The 6,243-nt window shown below is 34.8% G+C and overlaps 1 pseudogene; it reads right to left on the bottom strand.

The window, feature by feature from the left end:
- Positions 1 to 3,478: 3,478 nt before the first annotated feature.
- Positions 3,479 to 3,597, bottom strand: LOC111730257 (annotated as a pseudogene).
- Between the last annotated feature and the right edge of the window lie 2,646 nt (positions 3,598 to 6,243).

Genomic DNA, 6,243 nt, shown 5'->3' on the forward strand with positions numbered 1-6,243 from the left:
GAATGAGCAAGTGCTCTGTAAAAGGCTCTACAGATATAAAGCACTGATATTATCATCGAAGTGAACAAGATTGTATACTATTATTTATACAACCTAGGACATCTGTGAAGATTCTCAAAAATGTATGAAGGAGGAAACCCACTGAAAAACCAGACCCCTTGGACAAGCAGAGTGAGGATTTGGGCTATCCTTATTTGTGCTTGAAAAGAAAGATGACCCTTGAAACCTGGATAAATCTAGGACATCTGGGTTATATAAGGAACTCTTTGAAATGCGGCAATTATTTTTGGCCAGATAACACTGCAGGAAAGTTTTTACAATTCTGTTGTATGTGGAACAAATAGTACCTGTTCAGGTACTGGAAATTGAATGGTGCTGCTTATTTGTAGAAGCAGCAGCTATGAGATAGCGGTTTTGACTTAACTGTGAATCTATGGGGGAGAGAGTGAGAGAGGGAGAGAGAATTATCCAACAGGCAATTTTATTTTCAGACTCTAGAAAAGTTTAGTCTCAATCTCCCATGAAAAATTAAATGTGTGTGCATATGAATCACACACGCAAAAATAAAAAATGCTTACTGTAGGGCAAGGCTCAGGAATTTGGATGAAATTGTGAACAGCACTATTGAAGCTGTTCTAATTTTAAATTTCTTCTTGCAGCTGCAGCATTCCGCCCTATTCTCTATGAATACAACACATTGATTTAAATAAAAATAGTTATCTGCATCATGCTTCCCTTACCAGCTGCAGAACTATCATAAGCCTTTGATTTATACTCTATTAAAGATATAAAGTCCTTTAAGATTAAAATAGTAATGTATCCTATTCCAGTCCCTAGATCTTGTCAAGTTTAACCTAATGTCAATTAATGTGACTGTTTTTATATTTAACAAAGAAATAAATCTTTTCTCTCTCTCTCTCTTTTTTTTTTTTTCTGTGAAGGAGAGAGGCAATCTTTTTGAATATGGGCTCCTTTCTCTGCTGTTCACAGATTCTGTCCTAGAGTCAGTTGCATAGTTGACATCCTTTACAGTAGTTCCTGAACACCCCGTGGTCTTTTCTTGTCATTGCAAAGCTTCTTCATCTTTTTCCTATTCATCATTGGAAAGTCTGTCTTAATACTTTTTCTTTCTTAGTTGCCCCCTTACAAAGATAGTACACACAGACAGAAATCACTTTAGGTGCCCCTCCTTTGTGTTTCCAAAGCACTATAGGCCTCTCTCTGTAGCAACACACAACTCACTAGAGCCTGATATGAGCACAGGCCATATCTGTATTTCCTCCATCATTGTATTCTTAGCACAGATCGCAGAGTAGACCCTTAATAAAAAAAAATAATTAAACAAATGAAAGATAGGAATGGCTATATTTCCTGTTTTCTTGCTTGTCTCTCCTAGTGCCAAATACTCTGCCTAGTGCAAAGTAGGTGCTTAATAAGAAATTTATGTTGAAGAAGTAAATTCAGTATATTATAGTGATTTTTATTTGTCTGTGTTGACCATAAAAGGAAGAGAACTGTGAAGGCAGTTCTCATCGTTGCTAGAATAACTTAATAGCACCTATGATGATTAAAGCATCTTGGTTCAAACCTTGCTCACTTATCTCACTTCATCTCTTGACTCTTAGCAGACTTCTGCTCTTTACCCCACACTATTGCCCGCTAAATAACTGCAGACCAACTCTCTTGTTGCCAGACCATTGCGAGATTTTCCTTCTATCAGAAATATCTTTCATGCTTCTTTGCTTCTTCAGTCAGCCTTCAGGGCTGGAGATCGACATCACTCTCAGAAGACTCTTTCCTGATATACCAGGTCGGCATTAGGCGAGTTTTCATGTGTAGTTATTTTTTGCATATTGAGCTTACCCTGCTTTAAGAGCCATATTTTGTTGTAAATTATTAGATTTCTGGTCCTTTTAAGTCTTTTTCTACTGTAGGACTTTGAGGGTTATTTCACTTAATATAAAGCCCCAAGTTCTTAAATATAGAGCACAAGGACCTAGGGGATGAACCACTATTTGCCATTTCAGCCTCGTCTCAGCCTTAGGACTTTTGGCCATAATGTTTCATCTATTTGAAAAATTCTTCTACTTCTCATGAAAATGCCTTTTCATCTTACAGTCTTCTCTGAGAGCACAGAATCTCTTCTGTAAACCCAGTAACTAGTTAATTTGCAGTTCAAAATATTCATTGCACAAATTAATGAACTACCACTGTAAAGCTGACTATAATGACCAACACAAGTAAGATATAAGCATATCACACTCTAGTTAAATATGTAATGCTTTTACAAAATATTCAGCTAAACTTCTTGTTGGGCTATAACAGTTAAGAACCAGGAGTCTGTTGTGTTGTTTTTGTGTCCTTATATCAATTAAATCCTTCAACAAGAATATCAAAGTAGTATTTAAAAGGGGAAGTATTGTTTAGCCCACTATAGTTGAGAGTGCATGAATTTAATGCCCACATCAATAAATAATCAATGCAAGGTTATATTATTCACCTGGGAAAATTGTATAAACTAGATACTCACTTTTTAAATTAAGCTCCAGAGCTATTCCAATTAAGTAAGCTGTAGAAAGGTGTGAGGGGGGAGAAAAATGGAAGTAGGGCATTTGAGTGTCTGAGCAAGAGAAAAATGATGGGGAAACTTAACGATCAATTTTCTATTATATAATGAAGTCAGTTTGAGAAGCCAGATTGCAGGAACAGGTTTTCTTAATTTTCTACATAGCATCTAAAATCCTATATGCTTTAATGAACTGAATCCTCCTTGTGCTTAGGCAACTTATGTGGGAAGGACTAAGAGCTGCTTAGTAAGCCTGCTGTGCAGGTACATGAAAAGTTAGGGACTGAAATTAAAATGTTACACAGAAGGCACTGGTGAGTCAGTGAAGGGATTTAAAAGAAGAGATGAATAATGCGTGATTATTTCGTTTGAGGTTTAAACTGATTGAAGTCAGGGGTAATTAATAATGCCTCAAAAAGAGATTTAGAAATATCATGGACTCTGTCTCCTACAGCTGTAAAAATTGAAAATATTAAATATTCAGATCGACCACATATTAAGCTCTTGCCATATGTCAGTTGTTCAACTACGAGCTTTCTGTATTTTATCTCTAAGCTTCTCATAACCTTATGAGATTCAGGTTAGTATTATTATTACCATTTCAAAGATGAGGACATTAGTATCTGTCATATGCACAGTAGATGTCAGAACCAGAATTTGAACCCGGGACAATTGCACCCCAAAGGCCAGGCAATTTCCTCACCACTTAGTGCATATTTAATTTATTCCGGAAAATCATACTGTTGATGCAGTGTCATTAGCCTCATTTTATAGATAAGAAAATTAAAACCCAGAATTCAATAACTAACACAAGGCCATACCTCCAGTCAATGATAAGCTGGAATTTTTTTTTTTTTTTTTTAATTTTTTAGGCGAGGCAACCCTTGGTTACAATCCCTTATTTATTTTTTACGCCTACAGCACCTGGTTTTCCTAGGTGGTCTCCCATCCAAGTACTAACCTGGCCCGACCCTGCTTAGCTTCTGAGATCAGACGAGATTGGGCTTTTTCAGGGTAGCATGGCTGTTGTAAAGCTGGGATTTGAACCCCAGTCTTTTTCAGTCCTGAGCAAGGTCTTTTTTTTTTCTGCTAGATTTGCTTTGATATGGTAATCCTATGCCATACTCTAGAGACTCTGTGGAGGACGCAAAAAATCATTTCACTTTTACATAATTAAGAGAGTTATTTTCACATGGATAAGTAAACAAAGTACTTGGAAATTGTGGCTATACATAATAGGAATTTCTTAAAACCAAGCTTACACAGGCTTACATTTCAATATGATTTTGTTGTTTGGAAATTATTTCCATTTAATATCTATGCATTTGAAATAAGTTAATGCCAAGGACTATTTGATCAAATTCCTGAAATTTGAATTGATTTGTTAAATCATTAATTTTTTTTAGCAAAATCTAGCCTATCCTGACTAAAAAATCTTCGTTCTTCCCAGCTCTGCCACTTTCTAGTTAAGTAACATTAGGTAAGTTCTTTAATCTTTCCGTACTTCAGCATCCTTGTCTGCCAAATGTAATAATAATGTCGATCTTACAGAGAGGTTGTGGAATTAAACTAGGTAATATATTTATGGTTCTTAGACCAGTGTCGGTACAAAGTAAAAACTCTTCTTCAACTTCAATTCCCCATTACTTCAGATGCTTACAGATAAAAGAGATGAAACACTTTGTATAGTCTAAGAAGTTAACCAGGCTCTTCAAAGTAGTCATTTCAAAGCTTCTGCTAAATTTTTGGACATGTAAAGGGGAGCCCTGACCTACATAGACAGCAGGGGCAATGGAACCTAAATTGCTCTGCATTAGGAAACGGGAAAGATTGTGTGTCATATTTGGGTTTATGTCTCTCTTTTTTTTTTTTTTTAAATCCGGAAAGAGATGAGAAAAGAAGAATAAATCACATGGAATCACTAAATCTCATAGTGGCCTAAGGAAAGAAATAATAATAATAAATTTTAAGATGTAATTTTTTGTTCCTCTGCTGTAAAACCATATTCATCTCCTCCAAACTTTCAGTCACATACAATCTTAGTAAATATTGTTTTCTGTTTCTTTATTTTGGCATTTGCCTTTGATATTGATATTTATTTTGTGGTTGCAATTGTTTTCTGGAAATCAAAGAATGGAGTTGAGGACAATGCCATAGCAGAGTTAAAGGAACATCAATTGTAGAGTCAGAAATAGTAACCAGAGAAAAATGCTGTAGAATATCATCTGTGGCCTGACTATAATATATTAATAGTCAATTCCAGTGTTAGTCACTAGTATTCCAAGATATCAATATCAGAAACTATCAAAAAGTTTGTTTATTGGATGAGAGATCAAAAAAAGAAATGACACTAGTGGCAGCAAACCCTTAGAATCTTTATTCCTCTATCTTTGCCCAGGGTAGAAGTCTCTCATGAGTCTGGCATACTTCTCCTAGGGATGCATGAAGCTTCTAGACCATAGCTGAGTCTTAGAAGTTACCGTATTTCCACTCTGGAGATAGGAGAGTGTCAGTGGATCATAAACAATGAATGAATATATGGTCAACCCAAATAGTTCCTAACTGTGATCGTTCAGAATTTTTATTGACCACTTCCTTCTCACCTTCAACATAAACACTTCTTTCTCCTTCTACCAGAAGATAATGCATTTCTGTTAGGCTGTTTATTTTAAAACAAAAGACTAATGTCTCCCACTGGTTTATGTCCTCAGTTCTGACATAAGAGAGGGTGCCTGATATCTACTGGTTCAACATTTTTATATTTTATGTAAGAAAATATGTTTATTCAAGTAAAATATTTATCCAATTGAACTGTGTTTGATCACAAATTGATTTTTTAAATTCATAAAACAGTTGAACCAAATAGTAGAACATATTAATATGCTGTTTACTTATTCTAAAGGGAGAAAAATCATTTGCAAAAGAAAATTTACATGCTCAGGGTTAAACATGCTTTTCAGGGGAATTAGTAGATAATAGAAAGCATAATCAATAACTATCTTTAGTGATGTTAAGATATCTTATTTCTTTTTCTTTCCCCCATTCCTCAAAATTTAGTACATGTATTGGTGATGGTAATGGATTGTTCAACAGCACATAACATGGCGATTCTAGCCACTATAATCAAGCACACTTGATAAGTGTATAACTTATGCATTGTTTCATTTAATCTTCACAAGAACTCTGTAGAGATGATGAAACTGAAGCTTAAGGTAGGCTTAGTATTTTTAAAAAATCACAAACTAATAAAGACAGAACTGAGATCTCAACTCAGGTTCATATTGATATTACTGCTATAATAGCTCCTACAATAATAGCTTCCCATGAATTAAGAACTGATTATATAATGGTTACTGTATTAAATAATTATCTCATTTGATCTTCAGAACAACTTTAGGAGTAGTAATCATTACTCTCATGTTAGTGTACTACGTACTTATCTTATTTAATCTTTACAGCCAAAGAAACTTGAGATCATATAGCCATAATCATTGAGTGGTAGATCTATGAATTGAATCTATATCTCCTTGTTTCCAAAGTTTTTATTTAACTACAATCTACATCTTTCTGCCCACCTCCCATTCTTATCCTTAACTCCTAAAATCCTCCTTGGAAGCTATTGCTACACTCTCTTCATTCTACTCCTTCCTATCTTTTTGTAATTTTAATTTTTTAAT

This window comes from Pteropus vampyrus, unplaced genomic scaffold (genome assembly GCF_000151845.1).
Source record: "Pteropus vampyrus isolate Shadow unplaced genomic scaffold, Pvam_2.0 Scaffold9, whole genome shotgun sequence".
Taxonomy (NCBI): domain Eukaryota; kingdom Metazoa; phylum Chordata; class Mammalia; order Chiroptera; family Pteropodidae; genus Pteropus; species Pteropus vampyrus.